We start from the raw sequence: 14,262 nt of genomic DNA, 5'->3' as shown, positions 1-14,262 counted from the left end.
GTAGGACTAGGAATGAGTTTCTGCTGAAAGAGATGGAGGAGTTGGGGTCCAAATGAAAAAGCTGAACCTCAAAGGTAATAATCTCTGGATTGTTACCTGAGCCACACACCAATTGTTACAGGGATAAGCAGATTAGAATGTTAAATGTGTGGCTCAAATGGTTATGTGGGAGGCAGGCATTTTGCTTTACGCGCACTGGCACCAGCACTGGGCAAAGAGGGAGCTCTTTCCTTGTGATGGGCTCCACTTGAACTGGGCAGGAACCAGTGTCCTGGCGAATCGAATAACTAGGGCAGTAAACAGGGCTTTAAAATAATTAAGGCAGCGTGGGGAGATCCAGGAAAGTACAGCACGGTTTTGATACAGAGAAAAGGCAACAAGAGAAGAGACATGTCGAGGCTCTAGAGCAGAGCAGAATTTTGGGTAAAAATAAGCAGAATGGGTCAGGAAGGGACAGAGAGAGTAACAAAGGTAATAGGGCATTACTGACTGAGGAGACATCAAGGAAAAATAGAAGAAAGTCTAAGCTAAAGGCACTATATCTGAATGCATGAAATATTCACAATAAAATAGATGAATTAATAGCACAGATAGAAATTAATAGGTTTGATCTAATGGCCATTATGGAGACATGGTTGCAACGTGACCATGGTTGGGAACTAAATATTCCAGAATACCGAACTTTTAGAAGAAATGGAAAAATGGAAAAGGAGGAGGTATAACCCTGATAATAAAGGATGGGCTAAAGACAGCAGAGGGAAAGGATCTGAGCTCGGAAAATCAAGAAGTAGGATCAGTTTGGGTGGAGCTAAGAAAGAGCATGGGACAGAAAACATTGGGGGGGGGGGATGTTTATAGTGGTAATGTAGGGCACAGTATAAATCAGGAAATTAATGGTGCTTGTAACAAAGGTAATACAGTAATCATGGGGGACTTTCATCTGCATATAGACTGGGAAAACCAAACTTGCAGTAATAGTGTGGAGGATGAATTCATGGAAGGTATAAAAGATGGTTTTCTAGATCAATATGTTGAGGAACCAACTAAGGAACAGGCTATTTTAGATCTAGTATTGTTCAATAAGAAAGGGTTAATTAATAATCTTGTAGGAAAGTGGCCCTTGGGGAAGAGTGGCCATAACATGATAGAATTTTGCATTAAGTTTGAAAGTGATTTACTTAAATCAAAACTATGATCTTAAATCTAAACAAAGGAAACTATGTAGGTATGAGAGGAGAGTTGGCTAAGGTAGATTGAGAAACTACATTAAAAGGTATGATGGTAGAAAAGGAATGGCTAGCATTTTAAAAATTAATTCATAATTTACAACAAACATACATTCATTTGGGGTACCGCAGGGTTCTGTGCTGGGGCCCCAGCTGTTTACATTGTACATTAATGATTTAGACGGGATTAAATGTAGTATCTCCAAATTTGCGGATGACACTAAGTTGGGTGGCAGTGTGAGCTGCGAGGAGGATGCTATGAGGCTACAGAGTGACTTGGATAGGTTAGGTGAGTGGGCAAATGCGTGGCAGATGAAGTATAATGTGGATAAATGTGAGGTTATCCACTTTGGTGGTAAAAACAGAGAGACAGACTATTATCTGAATGGTGACAGATTAGGAAAAGGGAAGGTGCAACGAGACCTGGGTGTCATGGTACATCAGTCATTGAAGGTTGGCATGCAGGTACAGCAGGCGGTTAAGAAAGCAAATGGCATGTTGGCCTTCATAGCGAGGGGATTTGAGTACAGGGGCAGGGAGGTGTTGCTACAGTTGTACAGGGCCTTGGTGAGGCCACACCTGGAGTATTGTGTACAGTTTTGGTCTCCTAACTTGAGGAAGGACATACTTGCTGTTGAGGGAGTGCAGCGAAGATTCACCAGACTGATTCCCGGGATGGTGGGACTGACCTATCAAGAAAGACTGAATCAACTGGGCTTGTATTCACTGGAGTTCAGAAGAGTGAGAGGGGACCTCATAGAAACGTTTAAAATTCTGACGGGTTTGGACAGGTTGGATGCAGGAAGAATGTTCCCAATGTTGGGGAAGTCCAGAACCAGGGGTCACAGTCTAAGGATAAGGGGTAAGCCATTTAGGACCGAGATAAGGAGAAACTTCTTCACCCAGAGAGTGGTGAACCTGTGGAATTCTCTACCACAGGAAGTAGTTGAGGCCAATTCACTAAATATATTCAAAAGGGAGTTAGATGAAGTCCTTACTACTCGGGGGATCAAGGGGTATGGCGTGAAAGCAGGAAGTGGGTACTGAAGTTTCATGTTCAGCCATGAACTCGTTGAATGGCGGTGCAGGCTAGAAGGGCTGAATGGCCTGCTCCTGCACCTATTTTCTATGTTTCTATGTTTCTATTTAAGGCACAAAAAACCCCACAGGCATAGTGGTCCAATCGTGGCCAACAAGAGAAGCTAAAGATAGTATTAGATGAAAGTAAGATGCTTATAATGTTGCCAAAAAGAGCAGTAAGCATGGGAAGATTTTAGAATTCAGCAAAGGAGGACCAGGAAATTGAGGGAAAAAAAGGCAACTAGAATAAGAGAGTAAACTATCGAGAGACAAAATAAGAGAGTGCAAAAGCTTCTATAGGTATGTAAAAAGGAAAAGATTAGCAAAAATAAATGTGGGTCCTCTACAGGCTGAGACAGGAGAAATTATAATGGGGAACAAGTAAATGGCAGAGAAATTAACCGCATACTTTGTGTCTCTCTTCATGGAAGAAGGTGCAAAAAAATTGGAGAACCCAGGGTCTAGCGAGAATGAGGAACTAAAAGAAATTAGTATTAGTAAAAAAATGGTATTGGCGAAAATAATGGGACTGAAAACCGATAAATCATTTGGACCTGATGTCCTACATCCTAGAGTATTGAAAAGGGTAGCGAGAAATAGTGGATGCATTGGTTGTCATGTTCCAAAATTCCATAGATTCTAGAACGGTTCCCATGGTTTGGAAGGTAGCAAATGTAACTGGGCTATTTAAGAAAGGAGGGAGAGAGAAAACGGGGAACGACAGAGCAGTTAGCCTGACATCAGTAGTAGGGAAAATGCTGAATTCTATTATTAAGGATGTGGTAATAGGCACTTAGCGAATATTAAGATTAGGCAGAATCAACACGGCTTTATGAAAAGGAAATTATGTTTGAGAAATCTGTTAAGAGTTTTTTGAGGTTGTAACTAGCAGAACAGATACGGAGGAACCAGTGGATGCGGCGTATTTAGATTTTCAGAAGGCATACGATAAGGTGCCACATGAGGTTATTGAACAAAATTAGGGCTCAAGGGATTGGGGGCAATATACTAGCATGAATTGAGGATTGGTTAATGGACAGAAAACAGAGAGTAGGAATAAAAGGTTCATTTTCAGATTAGCAGGCTGTAACTGGTGGTGTACCACAAGGATTGGTGCTTGGGTCTCAGCTATTCACAATATATATCAATGGATGCGAGGACCAAATGTTAAACAGTTGGACGTCTCTGGCCCGGCATCCTTGGGACCTGACTAGTGCCGGACCATATAATTTTCCGGACCACGGGAGGTCAGCTGCTGACAGCAACCCGGACGTGTTCTGTCATGCATGGGGAGAGAAGGGGCGGGGCGAGAAGCAGCAGAAGCGTTTGGGCAGGGGGAGAGAGAGCCTCCGAGCCTCGCGCTGAGCCACGACAGCGGCAGGGGGAGAGCGGGCGGCGGCAGGGGGTTGTAATGGTTCACATTAAGGACACACATAATATAATAACAAGGCATTGTTGTGTGTAATGTCCCACATTATAATGCCAGAGACCCGGAGAATTTGAAGGGAACTTGATGAATGGTCTGAGAATAATTGTGTTATGGGCAGGAGGGTAAGACTGACCACTGGCTGTGCTCCTAGAAGTGCAAATACACCCCGCTCTTACAGCTGTGTGGGGCAGAAGAAACAGACAGAAGAGCGGATATAGAATGACAGACTTTCCAATCTGCTGTCCATTCCATTATAACCATGTACCGCGACCTCTGCTGCATACCCGGGGATCACAGGATGGGGAAAATAACAACCATCGCAATGAAATGAAGGGACACCTGATCAGTGAACTCCTGGTAAACTAGGGGAGTGAGTCGGAGCTGGAAATCTAAATAGAGAAATACTAATGATTAAAAAGGGTTAGATTCCAGAACTTCCTGTTCAAAGAGTTAAACCCGTGGGGTTAAGGACGCGGGAGTAAAACTGTGAGTGAGGCCTTGATGGCTGTGACGGCTCCCGTGAGACTCCTCATTGGATCCCAGCAGAGGATCCGGCTGTAGATCCCCACAGACCATGTAGGGTGTGCAAGGTACTGAAGGATTCTATCACGGCTCTTTAAAGAGAGGAAATATTCCAGATAAACCATTAAACACAAAGGGATAGTCCCAGAGATTCAGAACACATGGGAACAGCTCTTGGAGTTTGTCCACAGCTGAATGGGATCTTGAGATCCAGTGTCGATTGGTGGAAATTCAGCGCCAGGATCAATTGCTCTGAGACTCTCTTCGCCGAATTCGCTGATCTCCGGCCACTCTGAGCAAAGCCGAGCCTCTCCCTTCCATGGCCAATGATTCCGGCAGGGAATGGTTTGTGAAGTTAGCTCATACCTCACCTGGGAGTGCGTGATCCTTACATGTACAGGGATTTATGTCCTGTATTCATACCATGCTGTACATTGTGTGATTCATTGGATGGTGTCAGAAGAGCGGCAGGTTGCTTCGGCCTCATGCTGTATCTGAGTTCGTTCTGTTTGATGAACGACTATACAGTGAGATTTATTCTGTATCTAACCCTGTCTAGCTGCCCTGGAAGTTTTTGATGTAACTGGGTCGAGCGAACTTTACCCTCTTTCTGAAACGTATCTAACACGTACTGTACCTGACTTGGGAGTGTTTGCTGGTAGTTTACATATGGTTTACTCTGTATGTAAGCCAAGCTGTACGTGACTTGGGAGTGTTTGATGGGGCAGTGTAGAGCAGTGGTGGGCAAAATACAGCCCGTGGACCATATCCTGCCCGCCATGTCATTCTATCCGGCCCGCTGGATGGGTCAGAAATAGAACGTGAGCCGGAGCTCGAGCTGCACATTCGTCTATCCACTTTCACTTCGCATGGGTCAGAGACAGTCCCGAACTGCAGCCAAGGAAAAACCATAGTATTACTTCATTCAAATTAATAATTCGCAAAATCGATTCTCTCTGGACCGATTAAAAGGATCCGTTCCGTGAGTCTGGGCCCCAATGGCGGACGTACGTACCCAGAATGCACTGCGTACTAGAATATGCGCTATCCATTTTAGAGTCATGGCTGCTCATCTCCACAGATCTTTTACCGAAGAAAGTGACTGGCGCTGCATCTTTCCTCTCCCTGTATCCAGAGTATGACGGCAGGGGAGTTCTCGTCTGTCACCAATTGGGCCGGCATTAGTAATCTTTGCAGAGGGACATAAGGATGAGTGAAGTGGGGAATTGAAGCTGATACAGGCTCTAAAGAGGCTACAGTTCTATTTCACAGCACTGATTTACAGAGACCAAAAGATGCCACAACATTTTCAACTTTTATCTTTGATTCATTTCTAGGCAGTATCGAATTCATGTTGTGTATGTAAGATAGCATCTGACTACTATCTGATTTATGTTTATGCAATGTTCATGTTGATCAAATGTTCCCTCTAATTTTTTTCCGCACACGGTCCCTTTAAATTTGCTGCTCGAAGATTAGGCTGCCGCACATGCGCAGTGTCTCCTCCATCGACAGGTGGGGAGGGGCCTGCACGGGACCGCGCGATTGTTGCTGACCGTGCGGCCACGCGCCTCAGGACCAACATTGGTGGGCGGCCCTCAACAGCTCAACAAAACTTGTTAATTGGCTCTTCGGCCCATATAATTGCCCAGCCCAGGTTTAGGTGATGGAAGCCATGGCAAGTTGCTGCATCTTGTAGATGGTACACACTGCAGCCACGGTGTACCAGTGCAATGTTAACAAATATAAACAGCAATCCCAGCCGCCCAGATCAGGTGTAACTGCCGTCTATTCTGGGTTGTAACGGTCCACATTAAGGACACACATGAGATAATAACAAGGCATTATTGTGTGTAATGTACCACATTGTAATCCCAGAGACCCGGTGAGTTTGGAGGGAACTTGATGAATGGTCTGAGAATAATTGTGTTATGGGCAGCAGGGTAAAACTGACCAACTGCTGTGCCCCTGGAAGTGCAAATACGCCCCGCTCTAACAGCTGGGTGAGGCAGAGGAAACAGACAGAAAGGCGGATATAGAATGACACACTTTCTAATCTGGTGTCTGTTCCTTAATAACCATGTACCGTGACTTCTGCTGCTGACCCGGGATCACAGGATGGGAAAATAACAACCTTTGCAAAGAAATGAAGGGACACCTGATCAGTGAACTCCTGGTAAACTAGGGGAGTGAGTCGGAGCTGGAACTCCAAATAGAGAAATACCACTGATGAAAAAGGATTAGATTCCAGAACTTACTGATCATAGACTTAAACCTGTGGGGCTGAGGGCACAGGAGTAAAACTGTGAGTGATTCCTTGCTGGTGTGACTGCTCCCGTGAGACAACGAATTGGATCCTAGCAGAGGATCCGTCTGCAGATCCCCACAGACCACGGAGGGAGTGCAAAGCACTGAAGGATTCTATCACGGCTCTTTAAAGAGAGGAAACATTCCCGACAGACCATTATACACAAAGGGATAGTCCCAGAGAATCAGAGCACATGAGAACAGCTCTTGGAGTCTGTCCACAGTTGAATGGGACCTTGAGGTCCGGTGTCACTTGGTGGAAATTCAGCACCAGGATCAATTGCTCTGAGACTCTCTTCACCGAATTCACTGATCTCCGGCCACTCTGAGCAAAGCCGAGCCTCTCCCCACCATGGCCGGTGATTCCAGCAGGAAATGTTCATTTTTACACCCCGGAGCAAAGGGCTTTCACCCACTGGTGGGCTTTCTGAGTTTACTGGCTCCAGTTATATTCTGCAATAATCTGAATCTACCCAGCATCTCCCGGGGTGTAATATTCAAACTCTAACACTGTGCTGGGATGGCATTGTAGTATCGGCCAAAGGCAGTACAATGGCCTCAGACACAGACTCAGAGAGTTTCCCAATGCACCATGGTTTCACTCCCCACACCAGCCCCATTGTAGTATCGGCCAAAGGCAGCACATGGGCCTTAGACACAGACTCAGAGAGCCTCCCAGTACAACATGGTTTCATGCCCCACACCAGCCCCATTGTTGTCTCTCTCAGGCGGATTTAGTGCCCCATTTGCAGGGTCAGGAGTATTTTCCGTGGTGTGGGCCGATAATATAAAGAACTGACGCTGAATTTATGAGATAATAAAGCAAGAGGGATGGAGCTTACCAATCCCAGCACAACATGTCCCCTCTGTACAGTGCGTGGCGACACGGGGCAGTCCCTTGGACTTCCTTCATGTGGACCGTGGCGACAACTGATGTAACCGGTGAGACAATGGGTTCTGTTTGATTCTAAAACATGGGACGGTGGCAGCTCCGGAGTGTCTGAGGATAGAGCAGGCCACTCCTTCACAGAATGGGAAACACAACCTGTCAGCTCAAATTTAATTCACATCTTTGGCGTTTGCTTAATGGAAGGATGTTTGTGTGAAAGATTATAACATTCCTTATTCCCGACTCTCAATGATGTATTACTGGAGAAGATGAAATTGGAATTAGGATTAAAATGTTCCTTGATAAAGATTTCAGATCTTTGTTGCTGGCAGTTCTGCACTAATGGAGAGGGAAGATGATTCGAGCCAGGCCTGGTCCAGATTTAATTTCACAGCAGGACTTCAGAGTGGTTCCAGGAACACTTCCTGCTCCCAGTCTCTGAGACACTGGCTCCTCACACTGGGACACTGTGTGTCCACAGTCTCACCCAGTCTCTGAGACACTTGCTCCTCACACTGGGACACTGTGTGTCCACAGTCTCACCCAGTCTCTGAGACACTGGCTCCTCACACTGGGACAGAGCGTGTCCACAGTCTCATTCAGTCTCTGAGACACTGGCTCCTCACACTGGGACAGAGCATGTCCACAGTCTCATTCAGTCTCTGAGACACTGGCTCCTCACACTGGGACACTGTGTATCCACAGTCTCACCCAGTCTCTGAGACACTGGTTCCTCACATTTGGACACTGTGTGTCCACAGTCTCATTCAGTCTCTGAGACACTGGCTCCTCACACTGGGACGCTGTGTGTCCACAGTCTCATTCAGTCTCTGAGACACTGGCTCCTCACACTGGGACAGAGCGTGTCCACAGTCTCATTCAGTCTCTGAGACACTGGCTCCTCACACTGGGACACTGTGTGTCCACAGTCTCACCCAGTCTCTGAGACACTGGCTCCTCACACTGGGACAGAGCGTGTCCACAGTCTCATTCAGTCTCTGAGACACTGGCTCCTCACACTGGGACACTGTGTGTCCACAGTCTCACCCAGTCTCTGAGACACTGGCTCCTCACACTGGGACAGAGCGTGTCCACAGTCTCATTCAGTCTCTGAGACACTGGCTCCTCACACTGGGACACTGTGTGTCCACAGTCTCACCCAGTCTCTGAGACACTGGCTCCTCACACTGGGACAGAGCGTGTCCACAATCTCATTCAGTCTCTGAGACACTGGCTCCTCACACTGGGACAGAGCATGTACACAGTCTCATTCAGTCTCTGAGACACTGGCTCCTCACACTGGGACACTGTGTATCCACAGTCTCACCCAGTCTCTGAGACACTGGTTCCTCACATTTGGACACTGTGTGTCCACAGTCTCATTCAGTCTCTGAGACACTGGCTCTTCACACTGGGACAGAGCATGTCCACAGTCTCATTCAGTCTCTGAGACACTGGCTCCTCACACTGGGACACTGTGTGTCCACAGTCTCACCCAGTCTCTGAGACACTGGCTCCTCACATTTGGACACTGTGTGTCCACAGTCTCATTCAGTCTCTGAGACACTGGCTCCTCACACTGGGACAGAGCGTGTACACAGTCTCATTCAGTCTCTGAGACACTGGCTCCTCACACTGGGACACTGTGTGTCCACAGTCTCACCCAGTCTCTGAGACACTGGCTCCTCACACTGGGACACTGTGTGTCCACAGTCTCATTCAGTCTCTGAGACACTGGCTCCTCACACTGGGACAGAGCGTGTCCACAGTCTCATTCAGTCTCTGAGACACTGGCTCCTCACACTGGGACACTGTGTGTCCACAGTCTCACCCAGTCTCTGAGACACTGGCTCCTCACACTGGGACAGAGCGTGTCCACAGTCTCATTCAGTCTCTGAGACACTGGCTCCTCACACTGGGACAGAGCGTGTCCACAGTCTCATTCAGTCTCTGAGACACTGGCTCCTCACACTGGGACACTGTGTATCCACAGTCTCACCCAGTCTCTGAGACACTGGTTCCTCACATTTGGACACTGTGTGTCCACAGTCTCATTCAGTCTCTGAGACACTGGCTCTTCACACTGGGTCAGAGCATGTCCACAGTCTCATTCAGTCTCTGAGACACTGGCTCCTCACACTGGGACACTGTGTGTCCACAGTCTCACCCAGTCTCTGAGACACTGGCTCCTCACACTGGGACAGAGCGTGTCCACAGTCTCATTCAGTCTCTGAGACACTGGCTCCTCACACTGGGACAGAGCGTGTCCACAGTCTCATTCAGTCTCTGAGACACTGGCTCCTACACTGGGACACTGTGTATCCACAGTCTCACCCAGTCTCTGAGACACTGGTTCCTCACATTTAGACACTGTGTATCCACAGCCTCACCCAGTCTCTGAGACACTGGCTCCTCACACTGGGACACTCTGTGTCCACAGTATCACCCAGTCTCTGAGACACTGGCTCCTCACACTGGGACAGAGTTTGTTCACAGTCTCTGAGACACTGGCTCCTCACAGTGGGAGCACAATTGTTATTCGCTGTCCCTGTTTATACTCCTCTATCCCCCGCTCCTGGGGTTCTCTCACCACTCGGCAGGTTGCTGCTTGCGAGGAGATTTGCCTCCGGAGGTTTAGAGGGATGTCTGCTCGGTCCTGGCCATTTTCTGGACAGCTCGTTATCTGCAAAACACTGGGGAGACCTCCAGGCACTGGAGGCAGTGCGGGGAAGTGGCAAAGGCTGATGCTGGTGTCAAAGGACTGAGGTTTGAGATAGACTGGGGAAACATGGGCTTCACAAACTGAAAAGGAGAAGCTGGAAGGAGCTCGGAAAAAGATTGTTATGCAGGTGGAAAAGCGGGACTTTGAAACATCACTTTAAGTTAAATTGTGAGAGAAGGACTCTGGGACACGGGGTAACACTGGGAGATGATAAACTTAGGACCAATCTCAGGAATTCTTCTCCACCCAGAGAGTGAGCAACATTTGGAGCGGACTTCGTGTGGAGCTGGAGGTGACACTCACTGCCAAGGACAACCACCTCCCACTGGGGCCTGGGCTGTTCTTTCCACGGGCCTCCTGTCATCAGGACAGTCGAATATTCAGCACAACACTGCGAGCTGGAGCTGGCACCATCCAAAGCGGAAATATTCTCCACATCTGCATCCTTCCCATCGATACCCTTACCCAACAAATATTTGTCAATCTCAGTCTCAAAGGCTGACCCACAGCCTGAAGAAGAGTATTCCATATTTGCACTACTGTTGTGTGAAGAAGTGTTTTTCAACACAGCACCTAACTTTAAGATTATGCACCCTTCTTCTGGACCAGAGGAAATGGTTTCTCTCTATCTACTCTATCAACTTATCCTAACATTAAAAAAATGCAATCAGTTCACCATTAACCTTCTATACTCAAGGTAATATAGGCCAGGTTTGTGAAATCTGTCCTCTTAAATTAACCCTCTGAGCCCCGGGTATTAGTCTGGTGAATCTGCCCTGCACCCCCTCTTTCCTGAGCTGTGCTATCCAGAACTCAGTACTCTAGATGGAGTCTAACTAGGGCTCCATACAACACAAGCAAAACATCCTGCCCATTGTATTCCAAATGCCTCGAGATAAAGGACAACATTCCTTTATCCTGTTTGATTCTTTTTTCCTTGTCTACCGGCATTCAGTGATTTGTGTGCCTGGGCACTTAAAACCCCTTCCTCCTCCACAGTTTCTAGCTTCCCACCATTTAGAAAATACTCTGATCTATCTTTGTGGGTGGAAAAGCGGGACTTCGAAACATCGCTTTAAGTTAAATTGTGAGAGAAGGATTCTGGGACACGGGGTAACACTGGGAGATGATAAACTTAGGACTAATCTCAGGAAGTTCTTCTTCACCCAGAGAGTGAGCAAAACTTGGAGCAGACTCCGGGTGGAGCTGGAGGTGACACTCACTGCCAAGGCCAACCTCCTTCCACTGGGCCTGGGCTGTGCTCTCCGTGGGCCTCCTGTCCTCAGGACCATCAGGCCGGATGGTTCTGTGTTGTATTTCACACAGTAAGAACAATCCGAAGAGTGTGTGAATGTGAGGCTTCAGTGTGAGAGGAACCGACTTCCTCAGACAGTGCTGTGGTCAGAAAGTTTCACAAATGAAATGCAGATTGCCATGTCATTGCTGCAGTGATTTCACCGCCAGATTCCCCGCCCCGCCCCCACCCAAGGCAGGATCCCAATATCGGGCGGTAACTGGACCCTATGCTTCCGCCACATATTGGATTCGGGAAACCAGGAGAAAACTCTGCCGGGATCATGGTGGGGTCACTCTGAATGTCTATGAGCCAAGGGATGAAATCCAGCTTCCAGGACAGATGTTTGTCTTTCCGCATTCGGGAGTAAAGTAGCACCTACACAGAGCACACAGAGTAAAACAGGTTGAGCTGAATCCAAATGGAGCAACGGAACTCGCCCAATGTTCCCTCCATTCATTGTTCTCTCTCCGCACCGCCCAGGCCCTATAAGGGTTGATCCGCCCTCAGGGCCTTTCACTGCCTCTGGGTCACTGCACTTGTGGCAGGCGAGGCTCGCTGGCGCCATCTGCTGGTAAGGACTCAACACACCCTCGGGCTCTTTCCCCGCCGCTGGGTCACTGTACCTGCCTCGGGCCAGCGCGGTTCTCTGGCGCCCTCCCCTGGCCCGCTGTGTATTGTAAGATTGGTCTTTCCCCACCGGTGAGTCTTTGTACATTTCTTTACTTTACATTTCAAGGTACGATTCTTAATATCCAGGATACATTGTGGTACGTTCATCAAGTTACATTACATGTGTCACCATACGGTACACAGTAAGGGTACAGTTACATTTGTTTCCAACATGCATTACGCAACAGAACTTGCATTATACATGGCACTACATAGGTTTTTGCAGATCATGGTGCTCTATGTATACAAAAGCTTTACCATTGCAGCCCGAGGGGAGTTTTATACTGATTCCAGCCCCTGGGTTTTCCGTGGCAGAAGAGATTTAAACTGTGCCCCTTCCCCACCGTGCCTTTGCGGCGGCTGCACCAATTTTTAGTGCGTCCCTCAGCACGTAATCCTGGATCTTGGATTGCTCCAGTCTGCAACACGCAGACATGGACATCTCCTTGCTCTGGAAGACCAGCAAGTTTAGGCAAGACCAAAGTGCGTCTTTCACCGAATTGATGGCCCTCCAGCAGCAGGTGATGTCTGTCTCGGTGCGTGTCCCTGGGAACAGCCCGTAGAGCACAGAGTCCTGTGTTATGGAGCTGCTTGGGATGAACCTCGACAGCAACCACTGCATCTCTTTCCAGACCTGCCTTGCAAAGGCACAATCCTGAAGGAGATGGGTGACAGTCTTGTCCACCCGCAGCCGACTCGGGGGCACCATGCCGTGTTGCTGAGACGTCGGCTGTGCATGAACGCTCTGACGGGTAGGGCCCTCCTCACTGCCAACCAAGCTACGTCTTGGTGCTTGTGTGAAAGCTCTGGCGATGAGATGTTCTGCCAAACGAGTTCGACAGTCTGCTCAGGGAACCACCCGACAGGGTCCACCCTCTCCTTCTTTCGTAGGGCGTCCAGGACCTTACGTGCTGACCACTGTTTTATGGCTTTGTGGTCAAATGGGTTTTTTGTGAAAAACTTTTCCATGAAGGACAGGTGGACAGGCATGGTCCAACTGGTGGGGGCGTTTTGCAGCAGCGTGGACAGGCCCATCCTTCGCAACAAAGGGGACAGGTAGAACCACAGCACGTAGTGACACTTGGTGTTTGCGTACCGGGGGTCTGTGCACAGCTTGATGCAACCGCACACAAAGGTGGCCCTCAGGATGAGGGCCACGTTCGGAACATCCTTTCACCACTGTCCAGGGATTTGTACATTGTGTCTCTGTGGACACAGTCCATTTTGGACCTCCAGACAAAGTGGAAGATGGCCCGGGTGACTGCCGCGGCACAGGAGCGAGGGATGGGCCAGACCTGTGCCACGTGTAGCAACCCCGAGAGTAGCTCACTCCTGATGACCAGGTTCTTTCCTGCCATGGAGAGGAAGCACAGCTTCCACCATCCTAGTTTTTGCTTCACTTTGGCGATACGCTATTCCAAGTTTTTGGCGCATGCCCCATCCGCTCCGAACCATATTCCCAACACCTTCAGGTAATCTGGCTTAATGGTGAAGGGAATAAAGGATCGGCCAGCCCAGTTGCCAAAGAACATGGCCTCACTTTTGCTGCAATTGACCTTCACTCCCGAGGCCAGTTCAAACTGGTCGCAGATTGTGAGCAATCTGCGGACTGACTGCGGATCCGAGCAAAAGATGGCTACGTCATCCATGTACAGGGAGGTCTTGACCTGAGCGCCTCTGCTGGCTGGGATCGTCACCCCTCTAATGCCTGCATCCTTCCTGATGGACCCGGCAGAGGGGTCGATACAACACACAAACAAGACAGACGAGAGAGGACAGCCTTGCCTGACTCCAGATCTGATCGTAAAGCTTTCAGTTTCCCACCCGCTGATTAGAACTGCGCTACTGATGTCTCTGTAGAGCAGTTGGATCCAATTGCGGATACCCGCCCCAAACCCCATTTTGGAGAGCACGTCCATCAGGTACGTGTGCGATATCCTGTCAAAGGCCTTCTCCTGTTCTAAGCTGATTAAGCAGGTGTCCACCCCACTGTCCTGCACGTAGGCGATCGTATCCCTGAGTAGCACCAGGCTATCAGAGACCTTCCTGCCAGGGACAGCGCAGGTCTGGTCCGGGTGAATCACCAGCTCAAGAGCAAACTTGCGCCTGTTGGCGATGACC

Source organism: Pristiophorus japonicus, chromosome 9 (genome assembly GCF_044704955.1).
Source record: "Pristiophorus japonicus isolate sPriJap1 chromosome 9, sPriJap1.hap1, whole genome shotgun sequence".
Classification (NCBI taxonomy): domain Eukaryota; kingdom Metazoa; phylum Chordata; class Chondrichthyes; family Pristiophoridae; genus Pristiophorus; species Pristiophorus japonicus.
The sequence above is the reverse complement of the archived record's forward strand: the minus strand, read 5'-3'. Positions refer to the sequence as shown.